Source organism: Macaca thibetana, chromosome 3, assembly GCF_024542745.1.
Source record: "Macaca thibetana thibetana isolate TM-01 chromosome 3, ASM2454274v1, whole genome shotgun sequence".
In the NCBI taxonomy this organism is placed as follows: Eukaryota; Metazoa; Chordata; class Mammalia; order Primates; family Cercopithecidae; genus Macaca; species Macaca thibetana.
The window spans coordinates 73,464,030-73,481,410 of record NC_065580.1 but is presented as its reverse complement, the minus strand read 5'-3'; the positions used below and the strand labels follow the sequence as shown (position 1 = coordinate 73,481,410).

Sequence of the window (17,381 nt, the reverse complement as noted above, 5' to 3'; positions counted from 1 at the left end):
ACCCTTGGAAAGTGAGCAAGGAAAATATCATGCAGGAAAATGTTGTCACCTGAAAAAGTTACACAATTTACAGAGTATGAATGTGCTTTCTTAAGAACTCCTGGGTCTTAAAGAAGTTTTTAATACTTTTACTCAACACTTATATAGCCCTTACTATGGGCTGACAGTGTTAGTGCTTAACAATTATGAACTCATCCAATTGTCATGAAAACTTGATGGGGCAAATACTATTATCATCTCTGTTTTGCAGATGAGAGAGTTGAGGCATACAGAGCTTTAGTAATTTTTGCCCAAAGTCACAAATACGTTTTATGGCAAATCTAGGATTCAAATCCAGGTATTTCTGCTCTAAACACCATGCTCTTGAGCATTCTGCTATACTGCTTCCAGAAGACAGTTGGTGTAGATGTGATGTAGACAAAAATTCAGTAAAGTGAATACTAAGTAGTATGAAGCTGAATATTTTTTCCTTTGGTTTTTAAGTTTTCATTAGCTTCCCAAGTAAAAATATCTTTAAAGCATTAAAGTTAGGAGTTTGACATCTAACGTATGCTTATTTAAAAAGAAATTGAAATAATTTTCAATTAGTGAGGGTGGCTTAGAGGACTCGGTCCTCCATGTGTACTTGCTGGGGCCAACTCTACTTCACTGTGCACTGGAGGCTGGAGGAGCCCATTGCTCACTCACGTGTATCCAGGAGTAGCACATGCTTGGGCTATGGTGGGCCTTCAAGGTTGAATGAATGAATGCCAAACCTTATCCTGCCTTCTCGTGATGGGAGCTTACTCAAGTGTTGAGAGAAGACATTTTCTCCTTCCTGCCTTCAGTGGACCTTGAGATACATTCCTTAGTCTCCCTGAAGAGATTCCTTTGTTCCCTTGGGACTTTTCTATTTCAGTCCTACTTCTTTATGCCTTTTCCTTCTTGTTAAATCTTTTGTTTTCACCACTCTTTTATTGTTTAATATATACCTTAGTTAACTAATATTTATTGAGCAATTATTACATGCAAGCTCTCTATTGATGGTTTCATTTTAACCATCATAAAATTGTGGCAAACTCTTAAGTCAATGCAACTTCTGTCATGTGCAAACAACTGCATGACCTTCATGTGTCCCATGAACCTCCCAGTAGGAGGCTGCATCAGTTTCCTGTGGCTGCTGTAGCAAATTACATCCAACTTGGCATAACAAACCCAGAATTATTTTCTTACATTTCCAGAGGCCAGAAGTCTGAAATCAGTTACACTAGGCTAAAATTAAGGTATAGGCAGGTCTGGAGACTCTGATGGGTGAATCCTTTCCTTGGCTTTTCCAGCTTCTGGGGCTACCCACAATCCTTGGCTTATGACCCTATTCTTACATTACTCCAACCTCTTGTTTTCATAGTCACATCCCCTCCTTTGTCTTCTGCAGTGAAATCTTCTTCTGTCTTCCTCTTTTAAGGACACTTGTGATTACATTTAGGGCCCACCTGGCTAATTCAGGCTAACACCCCAATCTCAAGATCCTTAACTTAAGTACAACTTCAAAGTCTCTTTTGCCATATAAGGCAATTGTAATGGTTAGTTTTTGTGTCAACTTGACTGGGCCATGGATTGCCCAGATCTCTGGTTAAACATTACTCTGGGTATGTCTGTGAGGGTTTTTCAAGATGAGAATAACATATGAATCGGTAGACCAAGTAAAGCAGATTGCCCTCTCCAGCGTGAGTGGGTCTCAACCAATCCCTTGAGAGTCTAAATAGAATAAAAGGTGCAGTAAGGGAGAATTCACTCTCTTTGCCTGACTGTCTTCAAGCTGGGACATTGGTCTTCTCCTACCTTCAGACTCAGATTGGAATTTACACCACTGACTCTCCTCTCTCAGGCCTTTGCATTTGGACTGGAACAATACCATCAGCATTCCTAGCTTTCTAGCTTGCCAAATATAGATTACAGGGCTTCATGGCTCCATAACCATATAAACCAATTCCTTCTAAAAAATCTCTTTCTACATGTGGTGTATGTGAGGCGGGGATTGTATCTACTCTTGGTTCTTGTTTTCTGGAGAACCCAGACTAATATAACACATATCCATGGGTTCCAGGATATGAACATTTTTGGGGGCCATTCTTCAGCATAGCTAGATGCTCAAAGACATTTATTTATGTAGTATTCTAAGAATCAGATAATCATTTTTATGTTCATCAGACAAACCAAAAACACAAAATATCAAATATGTTTCCTCTTTTTAGTAAGACAGTCTGAATGCAATTAAGCACAGTCATAATTGAGTTGTACAAGGAGTCATTTTCTCTCTTCAGCTCCATCCCAAAACACTTTTAAAAATTATAGTGTGACTACTATTTTCTTTTTTCAACCAAACTTTTGGAATCACTCAAATTCTTATAAAACTTAAAAATCCCTTAGTGCAACAAATCGTCTCCTAACTTTTTCTCATTTCTTAGAGAGTATGGTGGCTTTAGAACATGTCCATAAATTGTTTAACATTCCACCCAAGAAAGAGGCAAACTTTTCTTCCTGACCCACCCCCTGCACCTGGGTGGACATTTGTGATGATTTCAGCAAATAGAATATGGTACATGTGACGCCAAATGATTTCAAAACGTAGGTTACAAAAGGCCATGAAGATTTTGTCATTTCCTCTTGGGTAATTCACTTTCACGACCTCAGCTGCCATTTTAAAAGTGTGACTAACTTGAAGCTGCTACGCATGAGTGATCATGTGGAGAGATCCCATTGAAATAGAAAGAGATGCCTGAGGAGCTGAAGAATTCCAGCCTCTGGCTGTCATGTCTCCCCAGTGTTCAAGTCTTCCAGATGAGGCCTCAGACATTCTAGCAACTCCAACTGGAGTTTGCAAACTGCAGCCTGCAGGCCAAATCCAGTTCACTGCCTATTTTTGTAAATAAAGTTTTATTGGAACACAGCCATGCTCTTTTCTTGTATGCATGGTCTATGGCAGTGGGCTGTAATCGATTATTTGAGTAATTTGACAGTGACCACTGGCCCTGTAAAGCCTAAGAATACTTGCTATCTGGGCCTGTACAAGTTTGTCAATACCTGTTGTAGAGTGTAGTCACATTCTCCTCACTGTGCCCATCTAAATTTCTGAAAATCTAATAGCATAATAAATGCTTGTTTTATACAAGTTAGTTTTAGAGTAATTTGTTATGCAGCAATCTAATAAATGCTTGTTTTATACAAGTTAGTTTTAGAGTAATTTGTTATGCAGCATTGGATAGCTGATACAGAGTTAGAGTGATATCACTAGGACATTTCTAGGAGTCTTTTTGTTTCTGAAGTATATTCGAGCTCATTGAATATTACTGATTTTGAAGAAAATCTCTATTAGCTATCACCTTATTTCTCTGCTTCCTTCACTGAAAACTCCTTTGAAGAGTGTATTTGCTATTTTTCTCCACTTATTTCAACCAGATTTTTGACTTTTATCATTACCATTTCACCACAGTAGCTACTATCAATGTCATCAAGGGCACTTGCCAAAGCCAATGTGTTCAGCTTGCTCAAACTCTGCAGGGTTTTCTTTTCTTTCTTTCTTTTTTTTTTTTAAAAAAAATCTTGGTTGATGATTATTTCTTTCTGGTCTCCTTAGTCGACTACTCTTTCCTTTCTTCTCTGAGTTGCCAAGATCCCACACCTCTCTGGGTTTCTATGTAACATGACTCAGCATGTTTTGCCCATTTGTCTGTGACCCTTCTTCTTCTGTTAAGCTTCTAGTTGTTAAATTACATCAGGGAGATTGCTTCTGAGTCCTCAACTTTTCTTCATCTACTTTTTTCTCCTCTTTTCCTGGGAGAGTTGATCCAGCTCTGTGGCCATAAATGGCCCTCCTGTATTGGGTGCATATATATTTAGGATAGTTAGCTCTTCTTGTTGCATTGATCCCTTTACCATTATGTAATGCCCTTATTTGTCTTTTTTTGATCTTTGTTGGTTTAAAGTCTTTTTTATCAGAGAGTAAGATTGGAATCGCTGCTTTTCTTTGCTTTCCTTTTGCTTGGTAAATCTTCCTCCATCCCTTTATTTTGAGCTTATGTGTGTCTTTGCACATGAGATGGGTCTCCTGAATACAGCATACCGATGGGTCTTCACTCTATCAAATTTGCCAGTCTGTGTCTTTTAACTGGGGCATTTAGCCTGTTTACATTTAAGGTTAATATTGATATGTGTGAATTTGATCCTGTCATGATGCTAGCTGCTTATTTTGCCCACTAGTTGATGCAGTTTCTTCATAGTGTCGACGGTCTTTACAATACATGTAAATACATACGTATAAGTACAAACACAGCAAAACTGAGAAAGGTGCAAAGATGTCTCATATGTCCCCTGCCCCCCTACATGCATAGCCTCCCCCATTATAACATCCCCCAAGAATAAATGTTTTATTACATTACAAATTATTTCAAAAATACCAATATTTTAAACTGGGGATTTGATAAAGAAGATGATGAATAAGCAAGTGGCCCAAAGCTCTAAAGACCTGATAAAGACAATTCATATAAAACCCATAAATAATACAAGTACTTCTAATTGACAGAACCAAGGTCAATTAAGTTTAATGCCAAAGGATATTAAGGAGAAACATAATTGTTGAATATTAAAAATTTGAAAGAAGAAACATCTGTGATTCAGTGTTCATTTAATATAAAATTTATGGCATACATTTTAGAATAGAGTAATTTTCCATATCCTGAGGGGATTACATATTTTTAACTTTTTCTTTTGCTTGTAGAGATAATTTCATATTTAAGCTTAAATTCCTATTCTGTTTCTCCAAATTGAAGATCAATTAAAATATTAAGGATTACAATATTAAATTGATTATATGAGAAAAAACTATTAGGTAAAATATTAATGGAGAGAATATTAAAATGTTTGGGGCTGTATTAAATATTTACTAGCTATAGCCTTTAATAAATTAACAGTATTGCCAAAGTTTTTATTGCTGCTGCAGCTATTAAAAGTAGACACCAAAATAGCCATTGCATTGAGTATGAATAAATTAACCTTTTGAATGAATATTATTCCATTTAATGAGTTTTATCTTGCCATCTTGAATATTTGCATTAAATATTAACTTTTAGCTAACTCCATGTGAATAGCATGGTAGCCTGTGAATTTGGATAATATGAGGACTAGGGTTGTATTTTAAAGACGTTCTTTGCTCTTATTCTAAGACAATGGCATCTTTTTTCCCAAGTGAAATGAACTAGTTCAAATACATGTATATGCTATTTGTACCAGTAGGTTACACTGTTTTTTGTTTTTTGTTTTTTTTTCTTTTTTTTTTAGCATACATTCTTTCTATGTGTGGTAACAGCAGGCTTTTTCTCTTTGGGATTTTAAGAAGTCATTTTCCCTTCCTGCTCTCTTCCCCCTACTACCTGACATTATATGCAGTGGCTTACGTTGAGCTGTCAATCAAAGTTCACCTCCTTAACAGAAGGTGAGCACTTGACCTACTCTAGACCAGATGGCTGGACTCTTCGTTCTTTAACAGAATGATTCACAGATGGAAAAGCAATTGGAGCTCTGGGAATGGTCCAACTGCTGGTCAGGATGCCTGAGCAATTCTCCTTCTTGTTCCCTCCTGTTCTGGTCATCTACCTTCTTTAGTTTGGTGACTTCCCTATAACCTGCCAATCAGCTTCTCTTTTGTTTCTTGCTCCTCCAAACATATACACACACCTGGTTTTATGTTAAGTTAACCAGAATCACTTTCTTTTGTTTTCAATACCCCATTGGAACAAATTCATTTGGGTTCACGTGAATATGAAACTAAGATCTGAGGGTATGTATAACATTATGAACTGCATTTAAAAGATAAAAGTAGATAAAAATTGTTACATGTAATTTCACTATAATATAGTGAATATATATGGTGGTTGTATGTGTGTGTATATGCGTGTGTATACGTGCATAATCTCCATGTTTGCCTCATCTAAGTGGCAAATACTTTTATACCATGAGTATTTTGTGTTAGTTGCAAGAGATGTTATCCAAATTGGTTTTTGTGTATTGATGTTAATCTAGCATTCCAGCGTGACCTACTTGACTGGAGAAAAGTCCTTTCCAGCCCACTGGTATTTATTTGAACTGTGTGAATTCTGTTAGCTAATGCTGGTTCAAACAAACACCATTGAAATAAGAGTAAACACTAAGCAAACACACCTACTTTATTGTAAAAAGTGAAAATCCTGTGTTTTGATAACAGCACTTTCTCCTAATATTAAGTGTATGTAAATTTTCTCTAACTTTCCATGGACCCTTTTATTTTCCACTATAAAAATTAAGAGGTTGCAGAGAGTGCTAAAACTTTTAGAAAAAAGATAATCTTTAAGAAACAATAATACTTCTTTTATAATGCTTACTATTACTCATGTCTTCTAAATCAGCCCTTGCAACAGCTTAAAGGAAGGCATTATCTCTGTTATCCAGGTGAAGAAACTGAGACTGATACAGGAAAAATTAACTTGTCTGAGGTCACCCTTAATTTATGAAGAGACAGAGCTGAAATTTAAACAGAGGTATCTCTGTCGGCAAAAACCACGCTTTTAACCACTGTACTATTTAATTTCTGTAACACATTTTTTACTCTGTTTATCAGTCCATGAAAGTATATCTACAAGGCACAAGAAAGAAATTGGATACAATTTGTCACACAGAATAGCTTTCTAAAATCAACTCAGATAAGACACTTGGGTAGGTTGTATTTGAAGAAAATAAAATGATTGGAATATGTATCTCAGAGATTCCAATCTCTGCTTTCTTAACCTGAACAGTAACGCAGAACTCTCAAGTTCACTGTATAATACTTATGGCTACTAGAGAGACAAGTTCAGTGTTCTCTTTAACAGTAAAAATAGAAAAATACAAATAAAAAACATTTAGCATTAAAAAGTGAAACAAAAGTGCCAAATTTTTATCTAAAGATGTCACAACCTCTGTTGTGAATATTGGGTGTTAAAAATAGAAATTGATTGAAACCCGCTTGCACAATTGTGCTTAGAGGAGAATGTGAAGGGTGGGTGTAGGGGACAAAAGTTCTGAAACAGGAGTGTAAATTCATGCCACATGGGTAAGGAATTTTCACTAAAAATTAGATTGAATGAAAATTCATACCAAGTCTCTGCAAAATTGTCTTCTACAGCTGTCATCATCAAAGTGGAATTCCTGTACGAACAGCACCAACATCACCTGGAAACTAATTAGAAATGCAAATTTTCTGGCAACACTAGACTCACTAGACCAGAAATGCTGGGAGTAAACCCCAGCAATCTGTGCTTTAACAAAGCCTCCAGGTGACTCTGATGCATGCTCAAGTGTGAGAAGCACTGTGCTAGAGATACAAACTGAGTTCCATTTCCTAGATTTATGGTTGAAGCACATAACTCCCTGCCATTAGATGAGACCCAGTGGGGCTTTTCAGGAAGGTAGAGGGAATCCCAAATAGTGCAGCTTTTGGTTCATCTTAAATGTCTGATTTCAACAAGCAATTTCAATGACTGTCTGGTTAACACATGTTGCAAATATAAGTCTTGCTCTAGACTTTGGTGTGCAAAGAATATTATTATATATCTTTTGTTCATTCCACATCCCATCAGGTTGGCAGGGAATCCAATCATAGGCTATCGTGGAGCCTCCTCTCCTCACTGTTTTAAGTGGGTCCTTGATTGTAGGGGAAAGTTAAGTCTACAAAGCTTGGGGGTATCAGAAAGTCATCTTAGGTTTTCAGTTCACACTGGTTACCACTGAGAAATCCACTGTGTAAGTCAACAGGGCTCATAGAGGTCTGGCAATTTTACTATTTTATGGCAGGCGTGGGATGCAACACCATTGCTGAGATTAGGGTCCTTTGTTCCTACAGTCTGCCTCCTCTAGAAATACCAGGCAGGCATGCTGGTTGAGGTCTTGCCAATACCCTTAGGAGATTTCAGGAGGACAGGTTCCATTATTTTTGGGACCATAGTTTCCACCCTTTTCTCACTCTGAAGGAATTTCTTTCTCTGTGTAGGTGCCCAGAGAAACACTCTCCCCTAATAGAAACTACATCTGTGGGCCCAAACTTTCAAAGAAAACTGGAATAGGGTGTCTTTAGACACAGCCCCTGCTTTGTACTTTCCAAAAGCCTTTATTGGTTCAATGAAAGAAAAAATAAATGATTATGGTCACTCAAACCAGTTGGCTCTGTATGCTACTCACTTACACAGTAGCCTGACCAGAGTTCATACCTTTGTAACCTCTCTCCGTGCTGGCCACTGAGTCATAGGATTAGACTATCCTATCTAGGGTGTTTACAATGTTATCATTGGTAGCTGGTCTCAATAAAAACACTAATCATCATAATTCATTTTTATTTACTGAGCAACTGTTGTGTGGCACACAGTGTGCTGGAACCTTTCTATAGGTCCTCTTGTTTTCTTTTTCAAAATAACCCTATGAGGTACTTCTAGCTTCAACACTTGAAGTAGCTTTTCCAAGATCATTCAACTCCTAAGTGGAGGGAAAGAGATCAGGATTCAGCTCCAGCTCTGTTTCCTCTCCCAAGCACCCAACAGAGCTTTGGCTCTTTTCCTATGCCACACTGCTTCTTGCTCTACCTCTCTGGAGGCAACCAACCAAAGGAACTCACATTTGGATCAGTTACCCAAAGCTCCTCAGAACCAACCAAAGCACCCACTATGTGTCCCTTGGAAGTAATCAAAATGACTGATTAGTAATGTTTCCAGAAAAAACTTCTTCTTGGTAGCGGTGCTTTCTGGTCCTGCTCAGGGTAATGACAGTCATATACTGTGGAGATAATAGGTTCTATCTTCTGGAACTAACTTTAGAAGCTCCATGCATTCTTCCTTTGAAGTATGAAGAGTGAGCCCAGTCTGCATTTGGACAATGAATTATTATTATTATTATTATTATTATTATTATTATTTTCGACATAGAGTCTCACTCTGTTGTCCAGGCTGGAGGGCAATGGCAAGATCTTGGCTCACTGTCACCTCAGCCTCCCGGGTTCAAGCAATTCTCATGCCTCAGCCTCCCGAGTAGCTGGGATTACAGGCATGTGCCACTGTGTCTGGCTAATTTTTGCATTTGTAGTAGAGATGGGTTTCATCATGTTGCCCAGGCTGGTCTTGAACTCCTGGCCTCAAATGATCTACCTGCCGTGGCCTCCCAAAGTGCTGGGATTACAGGCATGAGCCACTGTGCCCAGACAATGTATCTTAATGAATTAGCTGGCCCAAGGGCCTACACCAAAGAGGTTGTGAATTTTGAAATGATTTTTGGAAAGGGCTTAAAAAGAGAAACTAAGGCTAATTTAATGTATTCATAATACTAGTCTTCAGCATTTATAAGTATTAAGGTCTGTGTTAAGCACTCCAAATATTATCATGGTTAGTACTGTCAAAATCTCTCTGAAGTGGTTCTCTGTCCCCCAATTTCATCATCTGTTAAATGGGCATACTATCCTCTCCATTGCAGAGGTATCGGGAGGACTCAGTGAGAGGGGACCTGGCACATGACAGGCACTCAATAAATGTCAGTTATTATTACTTCCTCACTTTCAGAATAAGGAAATTGTGGCTTGGCTACATTGAATGCCCCAGATGGCATGGTAAGCAAGAGAGTTGAATCTGTACCTGCATGGTTCTGGGAGCCGCACTGGAAACCCCAGTGCTCTCCAGCCTACCTGTGCCTCCTTTCAAATGACGGGGAACAAAGCTTCTGTATCTCTCCCTTCCCATCCCTCAAAAAATGCATTTGGTCCTCTTAGACCTGATTACCTTTGCCTACTTAAAAATGAAGAAAGACCATTTTTTGAGAGAAGGTGTGATGTTTATTATTGAGATAATTAAGAGGAGTTCAGATAAACTTTTCTGTGAAAGCCATTGACACTTTCATTAAATACTGAGCTGCCCACTGAAAAGTTCTCCTTTGATGGATGTTTCCGGTGTGGCTCCTACAGAAGTCACCCACCTGCCTGCCATGGTAATGTAATCAGGTAACCTTTGTCTGTGACAAGCCCCAGGCTGATGAAAGCTAAAATGCAAACAAAAGGAAATGACTTTTTGATTGACATGACTGTTTTGTGGATTGGCCTCACAGATAAAATCAGTCAAAACAAATGAGTTTATGCATCAACACATACTTAAAAAAGATTGTATTTGGAAATTTCATGGCAGATGTGATCTTGTCTGTTTTTGCTTTTGAAGTTCTCAGTGTCTATTTTACGATAAGGGGCAATGTTAGGAAAGAGAAAGTCAGCTATAGTTCTCAATTTTAATTACGAAAGATCACATTGGGGAGTCTGATAAAAAAGCAACTTTCTGGGCCTCAACAGTAGAAATTCTGGTTCTATAAGTTTAGAATTGAGCCAAACATTTATTATTATTATTTATTTCTTAAAAATACTGCCAGCGATGTCCTTGGATTTTGAGAAATCAGAAGATGAAAAATAATGGGTGACATATGCTTTTACATTAATGAGAAGGAATACTTAGAACATAAATTTCACATGTTCTTTATTTCTTTTTTTTAAATGTTTTGTGAGTACATAGTAGGTGTATATATTTTTGGGGCACATGAGATGTTTTGATACAGGCATTAGAGGTGAAATACATCATGAAGAATGGGGTATCCACCCCCTCAAACATTTAGCCTTTGTGTTACAAACAATCCAAATTATACTCTTTTATTTTAAAATGTACAATCATTATTAACTATAGTCACCATGTTGTGAGATCAAATAGTATGTCTTATTCATTCCTGCTCTCTACTTTTTTGTACCCATTACTGATGCCCTCTTCTCCCCCAGCCCTCCACTACCCTTCCTAGCCTTTGCTCACCATCCTTCAACTCTCTATGTCCTCATTATGTTAAGTGAAATAAGCCAGGCACAGAAAGACAAACATTGCATATTCATATATACTTTTAAAAAGTGAATGACTATGTCTTATACTGTCTTAGGCAGAATACATATTCCCGGGGGCAGACACTGGGCTTTTCATTTTATATTCCCAGTGCCTGGGACATGTTAAGTATTGCTGAAAGAATGAAGAACAGGTTAATGATAATTTTAGAGTATTGCCTTGTTTTGGTGTTCTTGGTTTGCTTAGCACTCAGGACAAAATCATTAATAGAAGAATTTCATATTTGCACAAATCATTTAAATTAATTGCAAATAATGTAAATATCATCGAACAAACTGCTCTTTAAGTAGTCCCCACATTACAAACTCCCAGCTTGCAAAGAGCCCTTATCTATGAAGCACCTGAGTGGAAGAAGTTTCCATTATCACTGCTCTTGAGATCACTTCCCTGTCACCACCATTTTGTCCCATTTCACTTCCACACTACAGTTACCCTCAGATACCAGATAGACACAGATGACAGAATAGCAACGAAGTCCCTGGCCCCAACTGTCTCCACGTATTTCCAGAGATTCTTCTGCAGTCATCCTATTTGTCCCTTACTGCTTTACTCCACCACAATGCCTGGGAGCCCCTGACTGGGCCTCTCATGCACCCTCCTGCCCTACTCTTTGTAGAGTTATTCAAGCTAGCACTTTGGGATAGCACTTTTATTTAACAATTTTTACTCAGCTTCACCCAATTGAGAAAATAGAAGCAATCTAAGGCACTTTCTGGGCCTGATACATTAGACAGGAGCCACATATGAGATGTACTCTGCCTTAGTGTAGACTTCTTCCCAGCCTTTATGACAGCATCATTGTGAAAGAACTAGAGGAAAAGTTAGCTCTTGAGCAGCAAACCTGAGTGCATATCTCCTATTCCTCCTCCTTTTTTAAACTTATATCTAAGTGATTATGACAGAATTTTAGGTGATAGGAACAATGAAGAGAGGGTACCATCTAGCCAGGCATGGAGAGGAAGGTTTTTGCCACCACACTCTTTTTAATTTATGGCAACATTTCAGGTAAATATTGGTTTCCTCCTTTTAAATATGAGTAAATCTCAGAGAGTTTAGGCAAATTCCCCCAAGTGACACTGTCAATGAGAGGTTGAGATGAGTTTGAATCCCAGGCTGATGTCACAGCATGTGCTCTTCCTTCTCAAACTTTCTCTCTCCAGTGGCAGGGAAGAATAAACACAGACCCTATGGGATGTCAGAAATATGCACCAAAGGGGCTCCCTTTCTTTTCTCATTTTATCTTTAAGTTCATGTATACTTTTGCATTTTCACAATATGTCTGTGTGAGACGGAAGCTAAAAGGAATCATTATTTCTTCAAAACTTCAAGTAAGATGGCAGTCCAGAAGATGAACCATGGCTGCCCCTTGGCATTGATCTACCTCTAGTAGATTAGGGATGTGTGTCACTCAGGGGTGAAGCTTGCATCTTGTGCTGCCGATTGACTACATTTTAAAACGTAGTGAAAATTCACAATCCCAATCTAAAAGCGATCTCAAATTGGAGCTGAAACTTTGAGCCAATGAGTAAAGGGAAAAACTGCCAACTCAGTGGCGTCAACCTAAAGTCTTCACTTTGGCCAACACGGTCAGCATCCAATTCAACTGGTTAGTTCATTCAGCTATCTTTGGATGTATCTTGTCTGCTATTGCTCTCAGATGTTGCCCCTTCAGTTAACTTGATTTGAAGCCCAAAGAAGTATGTTCTCCCTGAAGACTGAAATTGGGAAAAATTTGATTTTATTAAACAATAAAAGATATATACTACAATGTATCCACCTGGAAGTTAGCATTAGAATTCCTGAAGTCAAAGGTAAAAATGTGGAAGAGGAAAAGATTTTTTTTCTTCTAAAACATGTAGTTAGATATTATTCCAACAGAGAAAAAGCAAATGTTTTAGTTTGCTTGTGAGTTGTCAGGCCTCAATTTCCAGGTAGAACTTTATTTATTTAATGAAGAGCATATCGTTTTATAAAAATGTGTGTCAAAACTACAAAAAGGTCATGGCATTTTTATCTGTCACTGTCTGCATGGGTTCCATTTTCCTGCACCACAGTCCAGAAATTGTTTCCAGAGAAAAAAAAAAAAAAACCTTAGTGAATGTGAGGGCCACCTTGTGTGCACCCTTTCTCTTAAGGATTGTAGCTCTGCCTGGGCTCCAGTCTCATAACTGCAAATATTTATTTTATGTTTTCTGCAGGTTTTAAAGTTTAAGGTGGGAGAGTAAGTACAATACTAGCTATCATTATATCTGAAACCATAAATTTGCTCACTGGGTCTTTCAGCAACACAAGTCAAATTTTGATAGTTTTTTTTTTTTAATTACCATTAATTTCCAGATTTTTGAAAGAAAAAATTTTCAGGGGCAACTTTATAAACATTTCATAGATTTTCCTGTGGATTTACAATTTAATTAAAATCTTACTTGAGAACAGTCAACTGACTTCAATCATCACAGAGAATGATTATTACAAAAGAAAAACTAACAGACCAAAATAAGCCTAGGTGATCATTATTTCCAAAAGCTTCCATGTAATTGAGTTTTTAGAAATTCAGAATCCGTTGTGCTATATAAACAACATTGACCTTGACTAGCTTATTTTACCAAAATGTTAACTTAGATTTAATAGATTACTTTTAGGATATGTCACCATAATTTCTTTGAGAAAATAATGTCTAATGTGCCAACTGGAAATTAAGAACTTCCATAAAAGATTCTTGATCTCTACCCTCTCCCCCAACCAGATTTAAATCACTGAGACAAAATTTTCACACTGCCTAACTCATGTACACACTTATCCACCCAGTAATAGAAGGGATTATCCCCTTCACCTTAGCAATTTATACAGAAATCTTTCTCCCCTCTTCTTTATCTCACCTACTTCTGAAAACAATCTTAGGCATCTCAAAATAAAGGCACAAATTTAAGATAGCCATTTAGATATGAATAAGAGGATGTTTTTAGAAACATCACTGGTAGAATGTATTTGTAAGGAAATGCAAATATCATTTTAGCAAATGACCCTGACTTGTACTGTTAAAGCACTTAAATGAGGAAATTGCTCTGGAATATGGTAACACATGGCACTTCCATCATGGTGATGATGACTCAGACTTGGTTAGATGCTTCCAGAGACACCTACTTCAGCTTTTAGTTATTGCCTAACTCTAAATCCTCCCAAATTGGTTGTATGCTTGTGCACATGAGAACTGATCTGAAAGAATCCATTACTTTCCTGTTCCTTCCAGGAAACTGTGTGTGTACAAGTGTATATCTATGTAAACATCATAACCAGATGGGCAGAACCTCATATGGAGTGGGGCAGAATATCCCGGTTATGTATTTCCCTCGTGGAGACCAAGGCTTGGAGTTTCTAAACTGAGGTTAGAAACAAAAAAAAACCTGTGATCACACATTACACTTATGTCCAGTGCATAAACAGTACCTATAATCAGAGTTTTTTGTCCCCTACTGATAACCAAGATAAAAAACCAATTTTGTTTCAACCTGAATTCAAAATTATCATATTGTATGTCACATCAAAATAGTTTTCAGGCTATTTTTCAAAATACAGTCAAAACAACAGTTCTTTACCTTGTTTTTAGTATTTCTTCTGGCATATACTCACATAAAGGGCAGCCCAGTCAGGTTCCTATAAGTGGTGTCAGTATCGGTTTGCTGGAAGAGGGGAAATTTCTGAGATGTTCTCTTGTTAGTTGACATTATTTCTTTTATCTTTTTTTTCTTTTGACTGCTCTCTCTGTAACACACTAGTGCTGATCCTTACTGTTTGTTGCAGAAACAGCAGTCATAATAGCACTTTGGGTTGCATGAGTTGTTAAGAGTAATCAAGTAGGACATGGGAAAGTCCTGGGTGAGCCTCTAATTAGTGTGTGACCTTAGGCCACTCACTCAAATACATAGACTTAGTTTCTTCACATGTAAAATGAGGTCTTTTAGGTACCTTGCAGCTGTAACCTTTTATATTCAAAACTAGAATCTGTCTATTCAATATATAAGTTCTGAAGGAATTAAATTTTTCAGATACTATGTCAAGGACTAAGAACAAAGGCCTAATGTTTTGAGTTTTTTCATCATAAATATCTAAAAATGTCTTATTTAATAGAGTTCGTGATTCTACAGGCCAAATTAAATCAGTCCCATCCTGGCCCCAACACAAATGTGCACATACAACACCCCAAAAAATGCACATATGCATGCTAAAATAAAACATTTATATCAGTAATAATAATGACTAGATTATACTGTATTAATAAGAAAATTAAAAATCCAATTAAGAATAAAAGTAATACATAATGGCACATTTAGCATTTTAAAATTTATATAGCTACCCTTTTCAGGGAAAGCTAATATTGGGTGTTTTTTTGATGATTCACAAAGAAATAACCAATTAATTGGATGTGGGTATGTTAATTTTATAATGACTCAAAGGAGATGTATACTTAAGATTTGTGTACTTTTCTGTTTGTCTCATTCAATAAAAAGCTTAACAATATTTCTAAGTGTTGAAACTAGGACTGCATCTCAGTTTGTTGATAAATAAAATCTTTGTTCAGGGGCCACTTAAATATCAACTATATCTAAAATATTATATAGGAAACTTGTGACACATATTTGGATAGATATAAGAAGGCTATAGATCATGCAAAAGAGCAATGAAATTATTAAATTACTCTCTTGCTATTGGTAGTTTGTTTTACATGCAAAATCATGCTGAGAAATCTAGAGTGTGGCTATTGGAAACATGAACATTAAAAAAAGTTGCAAAGATATCTACAAAATCCTCATTATATACTGTATTGCAAAATCACTGCCATACTTTAGATTAATGAAAATGACTTTGTCTTGATTCTACTTCAAACAAGAAAAAAATTTAAAAGGTCAAGACACTTTGGGTTGGGCTGGTCCTTGGCAAATTAAAGAGTCTCTCTATTGGGCAGCTTCTCTCTGTTTTAAAGGAGGCTTGAAGAGGGGAGGAAGAGACCCATAAACAATTTTCAGGTACTACCACTGGTCTCTGAAGGGCATTCTATCAGGAGTAATCATCTCAGTCGGGAACACAGAGAGTAAAACATTATACATTCCTACTTTTGAGTCAATCTGGGTGGGCTATACAAATGAGAAGTCACCAAAAATATGCACTATTTAAAATGACAGATCTAGGATGCATTTAAAGTGGGTCAAACATCTGCATTTCTCAAGCTCCTCTGGTTAGTGAGGTCAGACTAGTTTGGAGATTTGAGGTCATCTCAGTAGCTGTCAGTAGACGTGCTATTGCCTGGGCCTATGAAGGAATCTCCCTCTTCATCCTCTGTATCTAAATGTAGAGCAATAGGGCTTTGGATTGTTCTGAGAATGGCAAGAGACTGCTTGAAGTAAATTAAGCAATAAAACGTGACTGAGAATGGATCAACAGTGATTAATCAACATCTCAAACTTCTGTTGGGAAACTAGAGGTGAGGAAGATGGGTTCAATATGCTGAAAGTGAGTTAAAACCAGTTGAGACCTGAGGCCTGAGACCTGAAGTGCCTCCTCAAAGTTTGTAAAACCTCCAGAGTGACGCTGTTTGGTGGCTCTTTGATTTTATGTATGTGTATATAGGAGGAGCAACATACATGGCTCAGGCTTCTTGTAAATAGGATGAGTTTGTCACAATGAACAATTAAACTTTTATTATCCTTTCCCTGCACAGTGGGAAGGAGTATGTATTTATTAACATGTGCAATATATTGGTGCAAAAACTAAGGATAATAGAAATTAAGTGACTCAATCAAACATCATAAGCCATGAAAAAAGAAACTAATTAAGGAGAAGAAGAATTTGCAGGAAGCAGAGGTTCACACAGGTAGCAAGGTGGCACTTCAAGGCAGAAAACCCCTAATGTATGGCCCAAAAATTGCAAGTGCATTTGGAAAGTAATGGGAATCCATGAATGTAATTTGATAAGGAAAGTGATACTGTAGTGCTTAATGGCAGTTGTTCTCATAGCAAAGAACAGGATTCAGAGAGAGAAATTATCATCTATATGGATGATGATAATAATAATAATAAAAACTGGTACTAAATAATAATAACAAAAACTGGCAGTTACTATGCTCTAACACCTTTACTATGGACTTTACATGCATCTGCTCATGTAATCTAAGAGGGAAGTAATATTAAAGGCTCCATCATTTGAATAAAACAACCCTTGCTGTAGAGAGGCATTACAAGATCATCTATAATTAAATAGCAAAGCCTGGATTCAAAGCTACATCTACTACTTTCCAGCAGTCATATCTGATACCCATGGTGTGTCCTTAAAAAGAGGAAGTGAAGATATACTTGAGGAGCAATCACTTTAAGTTAAGGCATCATTATCTGTTTGGGCTGCTGTAGAAACATCCTACTAATATTTCCATGTTTATC

General features: G+C 37.2%; 1 long non-coding RNA gene across 1 annotated transcript in view; it reads right to left on the bottom strand.

Annotated features, from left to right (window-relative positions):
* Positions 1–10,520: 10,520 nt before the first annotated feature.
* LOC126949946 (uncharacterized) overlaps positions 10,521–17,381 on the bottom strand; it is a 34,947-nt gene continuing 28,086 nt past the window's right edge. The window contains exon 4 of the long non-coding RNA XR_007724000.1: positions 10,521–12,667. This is a non-coding gene — a long non-coding RNA (uncharacterized LOC126949946). The remainder of the gene's footprint in view (positions 12,668–17,381) is intronic.